General features: G+C 41.8%; 1 long non-coding RNA gene across 1 annotated transcript; it reads right to left on the bottom strand.

The window, feature by feature from the left end:
- Window positions 1–5196: 5196 nt before the first annotated feature.
- On the bottom strand, window positions 5197–17507 carry LOC146174109 (uncharacterized). Its single transcript, XR_014702366.1, has 5 exons — window positions 17278–17507; window positions 7062–7222; window positions 6870–6952; window positions 6321–6410; window positions 5197–5408 (listed from the first exon to the last, which is right to left on the bottom strand). It is a non-coding gene; the product is annotated as an uncharacterized LOC146174109 (long non-coding RNA).
- Window positions 17508–17937: the final 430 nt, after the last annotated feature.

The raw sequence follows: 17937 nt of genomic DNA, 5'->3' as shown, positions 1-17937 counted from the left end.
CGGGGTTTTTTGACAGGAAAGCTGTTGTGACAACAGAACCTTTCGAAGTAAAATTCATAATGTTCTGTATATAGTCATCACATAATGAAGAAAAGACTACAGAACTAAAGAAAAATCTGACGTTACCCAAGTAGCACACATCACGTAGCCCACCCGGGGCCCGTATGGGAAAGTTGGGCTTGGGCAACCACGATAACACCCATGAGGGCCCCCTTTAGGGATCAAGTGGGCAAGCCCAATTTCAGCTTGCCCTTCCTTTTCCCATGTGAGCATCATATAGGCATGGAAAGGGCTGAGTACATTTTCCCACATCTGGCCCTCAAGGGTCCCGTTCGGGCAATTTTAGGGCTGATGCAAAGAAAATTTGGGCTTTGTGGGGAAGAAGCCTGGGCTAATCTAATTCGGGCTGCCCGCTCAAAAGCGCAATAGGTCCCGCATGGGCCGCGGCGGGGCTAAATACGGATATGCCCACGCATTTCCTACATGGGACCCATGAGGGGTTCTCGAGGGAAGGTGAAAAGGAAATGTAGGCTTCATACAGAAAATTCCTGGGGTGCCCCAAATGGGGCTGCCCATCAAAAACCTAGATAATATCCGCATGGCCTGTAGCGGGGCAGGAAAGTGCTCCTTCCGGCTTCTGCCCACATCGGTCTCTTGCGGGACACTTTAGGGCACATCCGATGCAAATGTGGGCCTAAAGCAAATAGCAGACGGGCTAGCCCAAATGGGGCTGCCCACTCAAAAACTTAATAGGTCCCGCGTGGTTTGCATCCGGACTGAAAAGCGGGCATGCCTCCACGTCGCCCACATGGGTATTTCTTGGGTTAATTGCGAGCATATGCAACATATATTCGTACTCCATGCGGTAAAAATGAGATAAGCCCAACTAAATCGACCCATGAAAGACCGTAGTGGGCCCCAAATTGGCCGTAGGCGGGCATACCGCTCTGAAACGTCTTCACCTTATATTTCAGGCATCATTTTATTTATGTAATTCATCTTATACCGGCGGCTAATTGCATCGTCTGGATTGTTCACATAACCATTCTATGCATATCCGTGCCATGAATAAGGACTATCTAATTTTACTCTAAAATCTATGTTAATTTTGCAGCATTGGCAGCAAATATGCAGCAGTAACTGTTCCGCTTTACGAGTATGTACTGAACTACCTCAAATTTTTCCTGCGCCATTATTATTCTACATACAGCACCGAGATAAATAATCAGACCAACTTTTGGGGGTGATGTGGGCCAGCCCACATCATCATCATCATCATCATCATCAGCCTGATTATACCCACTGCAGGGCGAAGGCCTCTCCCATATTTCTCCACTTAACCCGGTTCTGTGCTAGCTGCATCCACTTGACCCCTGCGAACTTCTTAATCTCATCCGCCCACCTAACTTTCTGCCTCCCCCTGCTACGCTTTCCTTTCCTTGGAATCCAGTTTGTTACCCTCAGCGACCATCGGTTATCCTCTCTTCGCACTACATGTCCTGCCCATGTCCATTTCTTCTTCTTAATTTCCACTAGAATGTCATTAACTTGAGTTATTTCTCTGACCCACTCTGCACGCTTTCTATCTCTTAATGTTACCCCTACCATTTTTCGTTCCATAGCCCTCTGGGTTGTCCTCAACTTAAGTAGAACTCTCTTGGTTAGCCTCCACGTTTCAGCCCCATAGGTGAGTACAGGCAAGATGCAACTGTTGTACACTTTCCTCTTGAGCGATACCGGTAAGCTGCTAGTCATAATCTGCGAGTGCTTGCCAAATGCGCTCCATCCCAATCTTATTCTTCTTGATATTTCCTTTTCATGGTCTGGATCTGCGGTTACTACCTGTCCTAAGTAGACATATTCGCCTACTATTTCCAGTATTTCGCTACCTAATGTAAACTGCTGTTCCTTCCCGAGGCTGTTGAACATTACCTTAGTCTTCTGCATATTGATTTTCAAGCCTACCATTCTACTTTTTCTGTCTAGGTCATCAATCATTATTTGCAGTTCATCCCCCGAGTTGCTTAGCAAGGCAATGTCATCAGCAAATCGCAGATTACTGAGGTATTCTCCATCTACCCTTATCCCTAACTGCTCCCATTCCAAGTCTCTAAATACATCCTCTAAACAAGCTGTGAATAGTACTGGGGAGATTGTGTCTCCTTGCCTAACACCTTTCTTTATGGGAATTTTATTGCTTTCTTTATGTAGAACTATGGTTGCTGTGCAGCCACTATATATATCTTCCAGCACTTTCACGTACGGCTCGTCTACCCCCTGATTTCGCAATGCCTGCATCACCGCCGAGGTTTCAACTGAGTCAAATGCTTTTTCGTAATCAATGAATGCTATGTATAAGGGCTGGTTATATTCCGAGCATTTTTCTATCACCTGATTGATGGTATGGATATGATCGATAGTAGAGTACCGTTTCCGAAACCCTGCTTGATCCTTTGCTTGATTGCAGTCTAAGGTTGTCCTGATTCTATTGGCGATTACCTTAGTAAATACCTTATACGTAACAGACAGTAAGCTGATTGGTCTGTAATTTTTAAGGTCCTTAGAGTCCCCTTTCTTGTGAATGAGGATAATGTTTGCATTCTTCCATGCTTCCGGTACCGTCGATGACACCAGGCACTGCGTATACAGGGTGGCCAGTTTTTCTAGCACGATATCCCCCCGTCCTTCAGCAAATCTGTAGTTATCTGATCCTCTCCAGCTGATTTCCCCCTTTTCATAGTTTCTAGTGCTTTCTTGACCTCGTCCTTCGTCACTGGTGGAACGTCTGACTGTTTTTCCCTACCGCCAATCTCACTACGGTCCTGACTACTTTGGCTACTGTAGAGATCTGTATAGAACTCCTCGGCTACTTTGACTATCTTGTCCATATTAGTGATGACGTTGCCCGCCTTGTCCCTTATCGCATACATCTGGTTTTTGCCTATGCCCAATTTCTTCTTTACCGCTTTAAGGCTTCCCCCGTTCTTTACAGCATGCTCAATTTTCTCCATGTTATACTTCCTTATATCGGCCACCTTGCGCTTATTGATTAGCTTTGATATCTCGGCCAATTCGATCTGGTCTGTTGGATTGGAAGCTTTCATACTCTGCCGTTTCTTAATCAAATCTTTCGTCTCCTTAGACAGCTTACCGGTATCCTCTTTAACTATCCTACCGCCTACTTCTACTGCGCACTCAGTAATGATATCTCTGAAATTATTGTTCATTGCCTCTAGGGTAATGTCGCCATCCTCAGTTAGAGCTGAAAACCTATTCTGTAGCGAGATTCTGAACTCTTCTGCCCTCCCCCTCACCGCTAATTCGTTGATGGGTTTCTTTCTTACTAATCTATTGCGTTCCTTCTTCAGATTTAGGCTAATTCGGGACCTCACCATCCTATGGTCACTACATCGAACTTTCCCGATTACCTCTACATCCTGCACAATGGCGGGGGTTGAACACATTATGAAGTCGATTTCATTTTTTGTCTCTCCGTTAGGACTTTTCCATGTCCATTTCCGGTTCTTCCGTTTGCTGAAGAAGGTATTCATGATTCGTAAGTTATTGCGCTCTGCAAACTCAACTAGTAACTCCCCCCTGCTATTCCTAGAACCAATGCCATAGTCACCTACTGCCTTGTCTCCTGCCTGTTTTTTCCCTACCTTGGCATTGAAGTCGCCCATTAGTACAGTATACTGCGTCTTTACTTTTCGCATTGCCGATTCTACATCTTCATAGAAGCTTTCAACTGCCTGGTCATCATAACTACATGTAGGTGCATAGGCCTGTACAACCTTCAGTTTATACCGCTTATTAAGCCTAATTACGATGCCTGCAACCCTCTCATTAATGCTATAGAATTCATCTATATTACCCGCTATATACTTATTGACAAGAAAACCTACCCCTAGTTGTCGCCTCTCTGGTAAACCTCGATAACACAGTACATGCCCATCCTTCAATACAGTATATGCCTCATTCGGCCTCCTAACCTCACTAAGCCCTATGACATCCCATTTCATGCCCTCTAGTTCCTCTAACAGCACTGTTAAACTAGCTTCACTAGCAAGGGTTCTAGCATTAAACGTCGCCAGGGTCAGTTTCCAATGGCGGCCTGTCCAGCCCACATAATTGTAGTGAATTGGGAATAAATTTCTTTTATGTTACTGAGTGTCGAATACAAGATAAATAAATAGTGCTCAATGTTTCACACTGGATGATTAATGGAACTTGGGCAGCCCCGAAAATACCAGATTCAACAAATGAGGGCAGCACGGGGGCGAGCCGGAAACGGAATGGCCTCCGCAAAGCCCGCACCGGAACAATTGAGGTATTGGAGGGATTAATCGACATAAAAATAAAACCTTCATCAATGGGGCGGCACTGCCGTCATAAACATAGGACCCATTAATGATTCTGGTATGCTGCCCACATTCAGCAATCGGGGCTGAATGCGGGCAGCCCTATTTGGGCTGCCCACACGGGTACAGATTGGGACCAATCCCGGCAAAATTGGGCAGCCTACGTGGGCCCCCTCTGGGTACGTAATGCAAATCCCGCATGGGGCCCGTATGGGCTGCCCCCACGGGCCCAACGTGGGCCCCCACGACATAGCTCATTTTGTGCTGCCTGGGTAGCGACAGAGCTACTGTATATTTCAGGATAGTTTTTTGACTGGAAGATGACGCCACTGCAGAGGGATTTCCCCGTTCTTTACCTTTTTGAAATAGAAACGTCTGAATTACCTTCTCTTATTAGCAGAAGCACTGAAGTGAGTTATGAATTCGCGTCTTATGTAGGAAGGGGATTTTTGTAGAAGCTCAAAAGAACTGTGATTGAAAGGTTTAGCTTGTAGCACAGCAATCTGGCTGGCAAATCAGCAGCATAACGGCCTATGTTCATTTCGTACATATGACTGCATATGTCCGTCATAAATTTTTGTTCTCGGGAATGAAAGTATTCCGCAGGGACAGGTGACTTGAACAGGTTTGGCTTTGTATACATCTGAAGAGCTAGTTGTCCGGTCAGGTTGAAGACCACTGCAATTACCTCTTGCTCGAAACTTTGACAATGCCTTGCCTGCCGATAATATATTTGGATGTGTGCAATAAGCAGAAATGGGTCCGAATCCTTTACTTCGTCAACAAAAATGCGTAGGAATTTAAATACGGTGATAAACTACCAAAGGCAATCATATTTCATATATAAAATATTTGCTTTAAGTTTATTGCTTTTTTATTTCACAGGCCACCTTCTAATGCCAGCCCGCAAGAGAGGTATAATCATCGATCGGCAAAAAATATTGTATATCTCCACACTTTCAGTTGGGCAATTTTCGAAATACACTTGAAGGCAGGACATTGGAACTGGTTTAGTAACCGTTAAAGGCGTCTGTAGAATCCGGCAACCTGTAAACCAGCAAGCAAGATTGAATTTTTATTCGTTTATAATTCCTATTTCTGCACTGCAAATATTGCTCTGTCGCTAAATGCCTATTTATTATTCTGTTATTTAAAATTTTAAAAGCAGCAGAGAACGTTTCGGTCGCATTTGTGCCGCTTCGAGGCTGCCAGACTTCCCTAGAGGCCAAAAAAGCACGTTTTGCTAAACAACCTGTGTGTTGTATATCCTAATATTCCACATTGTACGGAATCTTATTCACATACACGCATTTTTACAAAAAGCTAAATTTGTGTGCGCTAAACTTTATATTGATAAGTAAAAATTTAATTTAATGGCACACCACAGGGGCGGTGCGTTTCATTGTCGTTACCCCCACATTGATACCACGTAATTAATTTATAATACTCCAGAGACTGGTAAAATAAAGAAGATATGAAGGGCAACACTCTCAATTCCCACGAACTATATATTAGTCTTGTGCCTCCAATATTACAGTAATTAAACGGTGAAGGAAGCCAATATGAATAGGCAAATCTCAGATAGCTCATTCAGCTAGCCTTCTAGCCTTCTGCATAACTTTTATAATGGGAATCTTGCCACATAAGAACAAAAAGGCCCGTAAAGCAACACCAGACTATTCATTCGCACACCATCAGAGACCTTTGCTTTCCATTTTTCTCGCTTACTAAGCTTACGTCTTGAAGTCACAAAAAAAATAACTTGTGATACATCGGCTTTTCGGTTATATTTCCAGGAGTTGTCATTTTGAGGGAAGCAAATTTATTCTATAAATCGATATAGTAGATTTAAGGACTGCACTGGAAATATAATACCTGCAAATGAGCAAACTAACTATTTCTAGTATCAATAATAGGCAAAGTAAAACGCTAATTTGAAGCCACTTACAAGCAGCTCACCTTTTTGTAAGTCGTTTGTCTTCGTAACCAGAACAAAGCATCCGTTTCTGGCGTCAGCAAACATTACCTTGAATTCAGTGACTGGACCACCTAAAAAGTCAGTGAATGTTTTTTCTTGTTGACTTTAGAAAAATGAGCTCTTATATTTCGATGCATAATACCTTAGTTAGGAACATTGAAAAAAAGCCTCTCTTTGAGGGCGAAAGGCCCATGCCGGCAGGCAGAAATAGTCCTCATCAGAATGGACTTCGTATTGGTCAGTGAAAACTTCATTGAATGGCTGTCACAGGGATGCTGCGTTTTATTCTCATTACACTCACAATGATATAACACAATTCTTTCCGAGGATTCCGGATACTGGTAAAAAACAAATGAAGGGCACCACCCCCAATTTCAACGAAGTAAACATTGAAGTTTCCATCACAGAGTCGCGCCCCGTTAATAACTGCAACGTTAAGCCCATACACTGGTTTTTGATATGCATGAAGTCTTTAAAGCCGTCTCTTTTATTGCAGATACAGACGTTACTACTGTAAGGTATTCACTCACCTAGCACAGTCTGATAGGCCATAACATTGGCCTGACGATGCAGCGCAGTTAATGAGGTAGTCAGCGTAGTAGTGAAGGAGATCCTTATAGGCACGAATTGAATTAGACAAACACAGTTATATAGACAAAACTTCTGCCGTAAATGTGAATAGCGCACAATTATATTTAAGGTGACAATGCCGAAGTACTCACATCTGATTCTCTCTGTCAGGATTTGAGTGGAAGATTTGGTATAAGTACGAATTTTCCGCAATTCTTCGTATCCTTCTCATCGCTTGGCAACGGGTGTTGGGAAGTAAAACATTCCCTGCGGTCTGCCTCTTCACTAAGAGCACTTGAGGAATACTGACGATCTGCATTGGTGGATATTATAAAGTTATTCCTCATTGCGTACTTAGCGGGAATGCCTCGGACAACTAACAATATTATTTCATTAGAAAAAGATTTTAAATATCCAATCATTCTAGGTCAAAAAACTTCTCTGGAAGCACACATAATAAAAAGTGATTTTAAATACTCAAGCGAGAAAATTAAGCTAAAAAGAATCCTAGCTGCCGACGGACTTGTGCACTACCAATAAATAAATAAGTTAGATAGGTAGACAAGGCTCATGTATACATACCTCACGACCCCAGCCGAACAACAGCCTTGAATGGGAGCTCTAGATACGCGATAGCCATGCTTCAGCAAGATTTAAAAATCACCTCCTTTATTTTCATCATTCTTGAAAGTTTCATACAAACCACTTCGGGAAGGCAATGTCGCGCGGAATCAGCTTGCTTTAAGAGCTTCCAAAAGTGCTAGCATTACTGTCATATGTGAATGTTCATTGGCTTTCTCATACTGCTACCCAGCGTAAGGTAGACTGCATTTTCTATTGCAAAATGTAACCAAGCGTAATTCTTCAAATAACACTTGCTTGCGAATAGTCTCTAGCATATTGCCAAAATATATTCCTATTATGAAGAAATGCAACGATTATTTCTAGTAAGGCTACCAGTTTCCGCTATTGCCTGCTTTTAAAGCATCTAGCCTGTTTCTGTTTCCATCCAACAATTTGCGAAATATTGAGGCATAGTAGGATAGGGGGCTGTTGCTGGTGTATGTTCTTAATATTCTGAATTGCCAATTATCAATTTTTCTAACAATTGTAAAAAAGCGCGTGGTTTTTTTTTTTGAATGCTGTAGATTAATGCGCAGAGCTATAGCAGGACAAACGTTAAACGCAATCTCCCCCCAGATATTAGATCTTTAAAGTGGTTCAATCAATATGTAACTATGCAGAACTGCATAATTCCATCACATTAAACAAATTTTTCAAAAAAGCTGAAGATGTATTTTGTCCACCGAATAAATATGCTGCGAGAATAACTGCCATGACCAGCTGTTAACAGGACCTACAAGACGTGCATATAAAAGACTGGATTTGTAACAACACACCTAACTGCATCATATACCTAGATACTAACAAATGGTATGGTATAGTTCTCCTAGCGAACACTTGAATACTGGAAAATATGTACAATATAAGAAGAACGAACCACTATCACATAATAATACCAGCGTAGGTGTAAGCTAGAGTAATAATAACAAAACTGAAATAACTCTAATTAAAAACTAGTATGCTGCAGTCATTGATACATGAATAGCAATTATGTCAAGGCACATGCTGCTATCACAATGCAGAGAACACTGATGTATGCCTTTCATAAATTGGTAATAGCTGCAGGGATAGTACATTTCACACTACATGTACTAGGTGCATGTAGAGCGTCTAGGGCAAACACGAGACGATGCAGTGACCGTGCAAAAAAGAACGTGAAACAAAAGGTTGAAACAATGGCGAGGAGCACCACATTAAAACGTTTGATGAGAGAACGCTAACTTCTGTTTTCCGGCTTCCCTGGTGGATCGTGGTTCGCGTCCATTCATTTTTCTACTTGCTTACTCACAAATGATTAATTTGCGCTTTTATCATTTCAGTCATGCTCTTACTACACTACAGTACACTAGGCCCAGATAGATATAAACCCAAGATATTCAGCATACCTGCATGACCTCGTGGCAGTGTGTTAATCAGTTAATTCAAGGCTCATTGTTTAATTCTCATCACATTGCCTTTACGCAAGCGTAATGCAGTGTCTACAGTAGCTAACAATTCAGCCACAGCTTCAAAAGGATCATTTACACATTTTTGATCAGTTTATGTGGCTTTACAATGTCCTTTCCTCTTTCAGCACCTGTAACCCAAATCAGATTAGTTATAATTTACAAATCCTTAACCTCTACATTATTGCTTTTAACCTCAACTTATTCAAGGGCCGTCGCTCGTGTGACTTTGTTGCCACTTTCGCCCATGTCGAGAAATTCACAGGTGTTCTTCCTTATCGGGAAATGAGCCCTATCCTAAACCATTTCTATTTGCAACGAATGTGCAACGGCCTCAGCAGATTTCTGGCGCTCATTACCGTATTGCATTGATATGGTGAAGGTGTCAATGCCATGTCCACTCATTAACTCACATTTTCGCTACAAATTTCAGTTTTTGTAGAATTCGAAAAAACAGTATTCCTCCCTGAGTGTGATTCTGAACCCTTTCAACAAACAGTATGCGGACGTATATTAGAGGCACTCTCTAGAGATACCAGTTCCAGTGCAATGAGTCACATATTGGGTGTTTTCCTGTTTTATCGGTAACCCGCCATTTACACCAACTCAAGATAAACTCTTAACGAGTGTGGCAATTTATTCAAGTTGAGGGCCTGAAACACTTGCCCTATTATTGAGAAAGGAATACTACGCTAGGTAGAAACGTTCTTCAAAGTATCTCTGGTTTGTCGCGCAGCGCACCGGTCACCATCGAGTGGAGGGAAACGAGACCGCTTACGCGGCTGCACACGTGAGCGGTAAGCTCGTCCTTAAATGATGAGCTTAAGTGTGTCCAATAATGTAGCATCTTACACTGATAGGGCGTGGTAAGGGAATAGTCTAGCAGGCAAAAGAAGCTTCCGCGTTGCTTTCACAATTCAACTGGTGTTAACCAGATCAAAACACAACTAATTGTTTTATACGGTCATCTTTTCGAGTTCGTAGAAATCAATGCGTAGTGCTGACTCTCCACTCTGCAAGACTGTAATAGCCCTCTTAGACGCAGGGTGTTCTCCATTTACTAATTTGTCCACGGTGTACTTTGTAAACATGAACATGCTGTCACGGAAACTTGCATATTGCCAGCGCCTTTACCGCGTGCACATATGTGAGATCATAGGCATTGATGGTTACCCCTTCTTTGTCTGGCGTTCTACCATATCGGTAGGGATAACATCCGTCATATTAGTGTCATGAAAAACGTGAATGGGATCACGCTCTCGTTGCCGTTCAGTCGTTATTAAACCTACCCCACCATCTTAATGCCCTCCCACTTGTAGCATTTCAAGGTGTCGGCTTATGCTCCTGGGATATTTTCCAGAGTCCTCTTCTCGTTAGAGGCAGTTGCTCTTTCGACGAACTTCACTTTTCACACAAACTCCTGGTAACTGTCAACTCATGTATATTACCATGCGAACTGCAATCTTACTAGAGATATAAAGGTACGTTCTGTTGAAAGCTGTATATAATAGACCAAGTTTCTGTTGCATTTTTTATGGAACGTGGTATATATTTACCTCCTTAGAGCAGCCTTAAAGAAAGAATCTACTGACGAACTCTTCCTCATATGATTCCAGTGGATGTTGCACCAATCTATCAAAGTGTATGTTGCTTTACATGTAACATAATAGTAATACCCGTGTCACGTGACAAGCAAAAATTCTATCACCTAAGCGGTCTTTTAGTGAGTTGAAACACTTTTATTCAAAAGGAGTTGCATAGCAGACACACGACGCTGGCGATCTCTTTTTAGCGTTTGCTACCTAGGACGCTATCGCAAGCGTGGCGCTCGATCTTGAAACAAAACCGCTAAAAATAAACCGATGCATCGAAATATATATAAATCAAATTATTGTATTATATCACGTTGTGTATATTAAATGTAGCTACAGTATGTTCACAAACGTAAATCAAAAAAGATGGCACGCATACGCATCGGCGGTTAGGGTCACCACGTGATATCTTGAAATGTTACGAGAGTGCTGCAGAAAAACTACAATATTGTGCCTAGTTAACCTTCTGCGAAGCGTAAAACTCGTTTTTATAATGCATTATCGTGACACGAAAATTCTCTTTTGCTTTTTTTATTTATTAAAATAATATCATTGGTGTCCACTGGGCTGGAGGCTACTCCTTTCCAGCCATACAAGGGATCGGCGATCTCCGCTTACGGAAAAGACCGCTTCTGGAAAGGCGATCGAACTCTGTCCTTTGTCTGCGGATGAAACTCCTTTTGGTAAGGTGTCTTTTTATTCAAATGCCTTTACAGTGCCCGTGTGACACGGGTATAAAATTGGCTTCGTTGCGGTCTTCTTCATTTCTCAATCTATCCGACGTGGTCGTTGATCCGGCAAGCGACGTGTAGTTCAAACACAGAGGAAGATAAAGGACGAATTGAAGTGAGAAGACGAAGCTTAAATTAAAATAACAATAAAGCGCAGAAAAGTATTTACAAACAACAAAAAACCGACAACACTTGAGAAAATAGAGTGATTCACGGCACATACTGCTCCGCCAGAAAACGCGTTAACTGAGACATTTGCTCCTAGCTCTCTTTTCACGACTTCGTCAAAGTTGGCGCCTGCCTTCTACCGTTACCGTAATTTCGTCCAGAATCGACGGTCGTCGCCGCTCACGGGCTAAAATAACCGCCACTAAAATTCCGAGACGCGAACAAGCAGTGCTAACTGCTTGTTCCTTCCTATGCTCCTTTCAACCGGCTAGGTAGAGAAGTCTGGAACTCTCTGGAAGCCATGGGCTGCACACACGGCCTTCTCTAAGTCTGCGCGATCGGATGCGTGCGTGGGCCAGCGTGCCTTCTCCCCCATGTCTACGTGGGCGAGGAGGCGCAATGCGGCGGCCAGGACTGCGTAAACGGCTGCGCTTCCGTCTGGAAATTTCTCGGTCTTTACATCTTCGCCGCTGTCTCCGGCATGCGCGCCGGAGCATTAAACCATCGCGGCCTTACAATAAGCTTACGTATAAAAATCTTTCCGATATTACAAAACCGCTTGCTTGTCATTTCACCTTCTTTTTTAAGCAGCGAGACATATTTGTCTCTGCCCCCGCTGTATAGTACAGCAGCTGCTCGCTGGTTGCCTTCTGATTACACCCAAGGCAAGAGAGCCGTGCAGACTACGTTCGTATTCTATTAAGTAAAATTAAAGGGTCTCCTAGGAGGTGAATAACGAAAGCCTACCCTTCCTCTTCTAGCTTATGCCTGTCATTATTTGCCTGTGTCGCCGTTCGTTGCAGTGCTACATATAATTATAATTGGTGTACAGGAGAGGTACAGTATCTGTCACACTTTCTCTAACAAGGGTGCGTTTGTACGGTATACCATCGCTCCAGTCGCGTGCGTTTCCTTGGCGTGCGTTCAAATGTGGGATTGCAGACGGCAGGATTGCTAGGCAAGATAAGACACCTGGTTCGCGCTTCGAATTTGGCGGCTGGTGACTGCACTTCTCTTTCGACGAATCAGGTGCGCCGCTCCAGCGGACAACTTTTGTTGACGACAGAATGAGCATTTAAAGGCTCTCGCCTTATTACATGCTATCGCGACCCCAACCTGATCTTTCCTTTCCCGGCCAATGTGTAATTCTATTTTCCTCATTTCGCAGCGCCGGCATCTGCGAAGACATTCTCGCTCGATAGGTACACCTATACAGTCTGCTGCGCCAGGCGGCGTGTATAGAATGCGTCCATACTATGAATATTTCATTTCTTCTTAGCATGGCCACGAACCACTTTCTGAAATTCTTTTAACCTATGAGGTCAAAACGTTCGCTACCGGATCACAGTGAGAGGCATTCAGCACTGCTTGCTTTTTTCAATAAGTGTGTCGCCATCTTTGCCTGGTTTGCGAAATGCTGGTATGGAAATAGCAAACCTTCTCTAGAGACAACTAAAACCGCTTACATGCGGAAAAACGGAAGTTGTATTTCATCCGTGATATATTATCTGTATTTTTTATTATCTACAAGTTGGCTGTGAGCCAGATTGCAACATAAATAAGCTATATGTTCTGTTGACCGTTGTTATAAATAGTATGGGATCACACTATGCGTCTACGAGGCGCAGTTGCCTCATAAATGGGATACGGAGGATCTGGAATGCTTGCAATTTAGTCTACCTTATCGCCTGAATAATTCTCTGGCGAGAGAGAGCATTTAACGTGATAAGGAGATGCTTGCTATATTTTCACGTGGTCATGGCAATACTGTTCGCAAAAAAAAAATGGCAAGCGTACTAACACCGAAATCAAGCGTTTATTAGGCTGCCTTGCTTCAACAAAACAACTAAGCATCTCATCGGTGGCTATACCAATACAATAAGCATTCCTACTGGTCGTCGGTTGCCGTTGCATTCAGCAGTGCTCATTTTAAGAATGCACAGTAACAATTAGATTAACAAATGACTGATATTTTTAAATTTAGGACAATACGGAAACGGTTGTGCTTCTCTGCCATCATTGGAGGCTAATCTCGATGGGGGCATATCACTCTACAGAAAAAATGATAAAGCACCGTATCGGGATATAGGGCACGAACAATCAAATAGCGTGAGATAGTTACGTGCGCAGCATTCACAATACTGGCGGCTATTCAAAACAACAAATAAATGTGAAAAGCTAGTTGAAATATCCAATCAGACATAGCAGCGCACGAACCGGGATTCTAACATTTAACGTTCATTTTAGAATAGCTCCTGCCACACGATAGTAATTCACTTATACTAGATATACTCACAATATTATGGTGAGGCTAAAAAAATATATAAAATGATATGCATCTGCTCGAGTTATACTAGAGGATCAATCAATGTGGAATTGACAAGAAAAGTTGAGAAGAGGACTTGGCCGCTGGTGGCAGAGCACGTGCTGCCCGTCATTTCACTCGCGGCATCGATGGCTAGACTACGGGCGTAGCGGCACAGTCTTTACTGTCTCCATCAAATTTTTAAAAAGAAGAAAACAGACGATTTTTGCGTATTATAGTGTGGTTATTACCAAAAAGCAATAGATGAGACAACAAAGTGCTACGTTTTTATACCAGGACACCAACAGGGCACAATTACAGATATAATGTTCGAAATATCGCAAAATGTCTAAATATATAAAGTCTTTTGTCTCCATTGCTCACTTTATACATCTTTGTAACAAGACCTCAGAACATCTGGCATATTTCACTTTTCCTATACCAATAAATATTTACGTTGATATTCAATTTCCCGCACTTTTTTGTATTTTGAAACAGAGCTGCAACATAACTATAACATTCTCTGAATCGCACTGTCCTGTATTTTTATGAATTTCTAAAATACTACAAAAATACCAGGAATATGTATTTTGCACACATTATTGTATACCATCTGCCACCAAAATTAGTCATGAGTAATAAAATTACTAAAATTTCGAACGTACACTGTCACTTTATACGTGGCGTATATTTAAGCTCTTCGTAATAAATGGAAGCCGACTAAGTATGTTTTTATATGGTAGTTGGAGCAACCCGACAAGTAATGTATATTTACTATATTTGCAAACATGGGCAGTATTTGCTCCAACTATATCTACCATGCATACATACTGAATTCAAATTAAGGACAAAATACCACAACCGCTACTTAAAAATTACACATTATGTTTCAAATATATTCTTAGCACAAAAGGGTTTGCTAAGCGTGGGCTGATTTGATATGGGTTTGGCAGGGTTGAGACAGGAACAGAACTCGGAGCCCGTATATTCTATTCCAAGCACCTCATTCCTAGCTCACCAAATGAAGTTGATACGGCTATGTTGTACCTAAGCTTGATACCTTCTTGTGGTGGTTAGTCACTTAATGGTAAGCTTAAACCTGTAAACTTTGAGAAATTTGGGCAAAATCTCAAAATATTTAATTAAAGTAGCCGCAATTTGCTCGTCCGAGATAGCAATACCGGAAAGGGAGCCGGCAATTGGCGTATAAATGTTTTGATATCACTTCCTTATACGCGTTACGTTTTACTTGCTCTCTTTTCATGGCCTTCTTTTAAAGCGTTTCTTTGCACATAGCAAAATCTCCTTGAAATAAATGTATTCGGCGGAGCGTGCGGAGAGAATAATACCATTATTCACATGTTCTGGTAACCAGCGTGAAATTACAGTAGTGGTTTACACCGTTTCTTCCTAGAAATGTGTTGGCGTCATGGCAAGACAAATGCTGGTCTTCACGCAAAAGCAATCAGAGACAAGTAGGTATAACAAACAAAGGGAATTGCATGTTTTCCCTACGTTAATGTTATAACGAACCACCTTTTAAAATAATGGGCTCTCGGTATGGCTCATGTGCTGCATGCTTCCAAATACCACATGCAGCAATATATATTGCGAATGTCTATAGGGGCCGTGTAATCGTGCTACAAGAAGATGAGAATGTGCTGAATCTCTAATGTATTATACGTATTACTTTGAAAGCAGCAAAATTCTAAATTCAAATCTAAAATTTATGCTGTGTATTTGTGAAGCTAGCGCAACACCTCGAACTATGTTTTCTTTAAATGTGCGCACCAGTTTCGTGCGCACCAGCTCTTGCCCAATACGCGAGCGCATTCCGAATAAATGGCACAACGATCTCGCTACACAATTTTGAATATTATCTGAACTTGCGGCGTTGGTAAATATACTAGCACTTTTCGACGATTGTGCCCAGAAATAAGGTACACGTTGCAGGCGCGAAATATGGGGATTTAACTTTTCATTCCAAGTTCAAATTAATGAATTCATGAGAAGAATTAGGATGGCAGTTGATAAACGTGTGGCCTGAGATAAGTGTGAGGTAAAGCATCTACAGCTCGTCAGCGGGAATAAATTGGAGAAAACGAAACCAACAAGCATAATGAATGTAAAGATAGCGCTTACTGCAAGCTGTATGTGGGTTCGCACTGCTAATAACGCGCACATATTGTTGAACTGCAGACATTTAGATCCTAACTTAATAGGAAGGACTACGGCTCGGCTTCAATACCTAGCTCGCTTATCAAATGGTTCTAAAGCACTCACAAGCCGGAACCTGCTGCTATAGTTAGCTGCGTGCAGTTTAGTAATGCAAAACTATTTTGTGAGGAATCTCTGTAATAACTATGTAGATTTTTCTCCAGTTCGCAAAGAGCTGCATCGCGATTTACGCTTAGTAAAAGTTCTCTTCGCCCAAACATTTCAGCAAAACAATTTTCGGAAATATTGTTTTTCGCTATACCATTTCAGCAGCTTTATTTTATATAAAGTACTTATCTTTTTCTCCTTCAGCTGAAAAAATGTCTTTGCGAACCTTGATTTCTTTACACTTCAAGCGGGCATATGCGTTGCTGGTGCCGACATTGCCAGGGAAAAATTGCTGGCATGCCTCTAAAAGTTGGTAGTTACAATTTGTCCCGTCCGGGTACAAATTCACAACGGGCACTGCATCATAGGATGACATATCATCCAGTTGGCTGAAACTGACTCCTTTATTAGCTTTTTTAGGTGGGAGAGGAAGATGAGGGTCCTACACTTAGATCGGGTTTCAGGCTCGCCCTCGCTAGACAAAGCATGTACGGTCTACGGCAATATTGTGCAACCCTAATTTAATGGTAAATATTATTACGGTAGCTGTCACCTTAAAGGGAAGGAAGCGTGCAGAGTGGGTCAAATAACTCGAATTAATGACATTCTAGTTGAAATCACAAAAATAAATGGGAAAAAACAGGTAAACTAATAGCAAGACATGGCAACCAGTGCCCGATAAGGGTAAAATTTGGATTTCAAGTGTTAGGTAGGCATATGAGTTTACGAAGTTTGCCGGAATCTTGTGGATGCAGATAGCACAAGACTGATTTAGTTGGATGAATATGGGAGAGGCCTTCGCCCTGTGTAGAGCATTGCCCAGCTGATGATAATGATCACTATATAATTGAAAACCGAGGCAGCGTCTGTCTACAGATTAAGCGTGTAGCAAACTAAACATTCGCTGAGAGATGGTGCGTAATAAAATCCATCAGCGGTCACCGTTAAAAATGTCTCCTCATACAACTAAAACACAAATCGTTGTGCCGCGATGAGAAGACCGATATGTCAGACCAAACCTTTTTCTTTAATTATGAATAACAACTCTTATCTATTATTATTTTTTGTATGCAAACCACTTTTTTTTAGAATGAAAAAACATGCCAATGAAACTAAACATGCGCTAGCAAATAATAGCACAATAAGCTCAACTGTTTAGAGGAATGTAATAGACTTACGTCTGCAACTCGCTGATGTTTGTAATATTGGGGATCATCTTCATAGGGAGGACCAGCTAAAACAATTTCTATAGAAGCTAATACATGCATCACGACTGTGATACACTGCATACTGATGGCTGCTACCAAAAGTGGTACGACCACCTCTATTTCTCAAACATAACGCACACCTTTTTATGCACGAAAAATGTCCTTATATCCAAACCAAAACTAGGATATACAAAGAAATATACTTTGAGTAATGTGCCACGTGTTAGAAAGGAGCTCATTTTGGTGTCAGCCTTACCATTTTACGTAAACCGGCCAGTAATTTCTCACAAATGTGGCTCATTAAATACTTGTCAATTGTGCAATATATAGAATTTCCATTTCAGCGATAATTCGCGCATTTGACTTCCTAATTTCAAGAGTAAAACTAGACGTCATGGCTCTTGTCTAACAAGAAATTATTGAAGTATTTGTAGAAGAAGTACGTCGATGGTGTCTTAATTTTTTGCCGAAACTGTTGAATATTTTAAACCTAAATTGTGCGCTATCCGCAATGTACTACTAGTACTGGCGAGGCGCTGCTTCTGCCGCAAGCTGCAAAATCGTAGAGCACAAAAAAGATTTATCTACTGTGATGGCACAAATTGCCAGCCTATGATTTTTTTTGCTATC

This window comes from Amblyomma maculatum, chromosome 11, assembly GCF_055883805.1.
Source record: "Amblyomma maculatum isolate TAMU_Amacu chromosome 11, ASM5588380v1, whole genome shotgun sequence".
In the NCBI taxonomy this organism is placed as follows: Eukaryota; Metazoa; Arthropoda; class Arachnida; order Ixodida; family Ixodidae; genus Amblyomma; species Amblyomma maculatum.
Note: the sequence above shows the minus strand (reverse complement) of the source record. Positions and strands in the feature narration are given on the sequence as shown.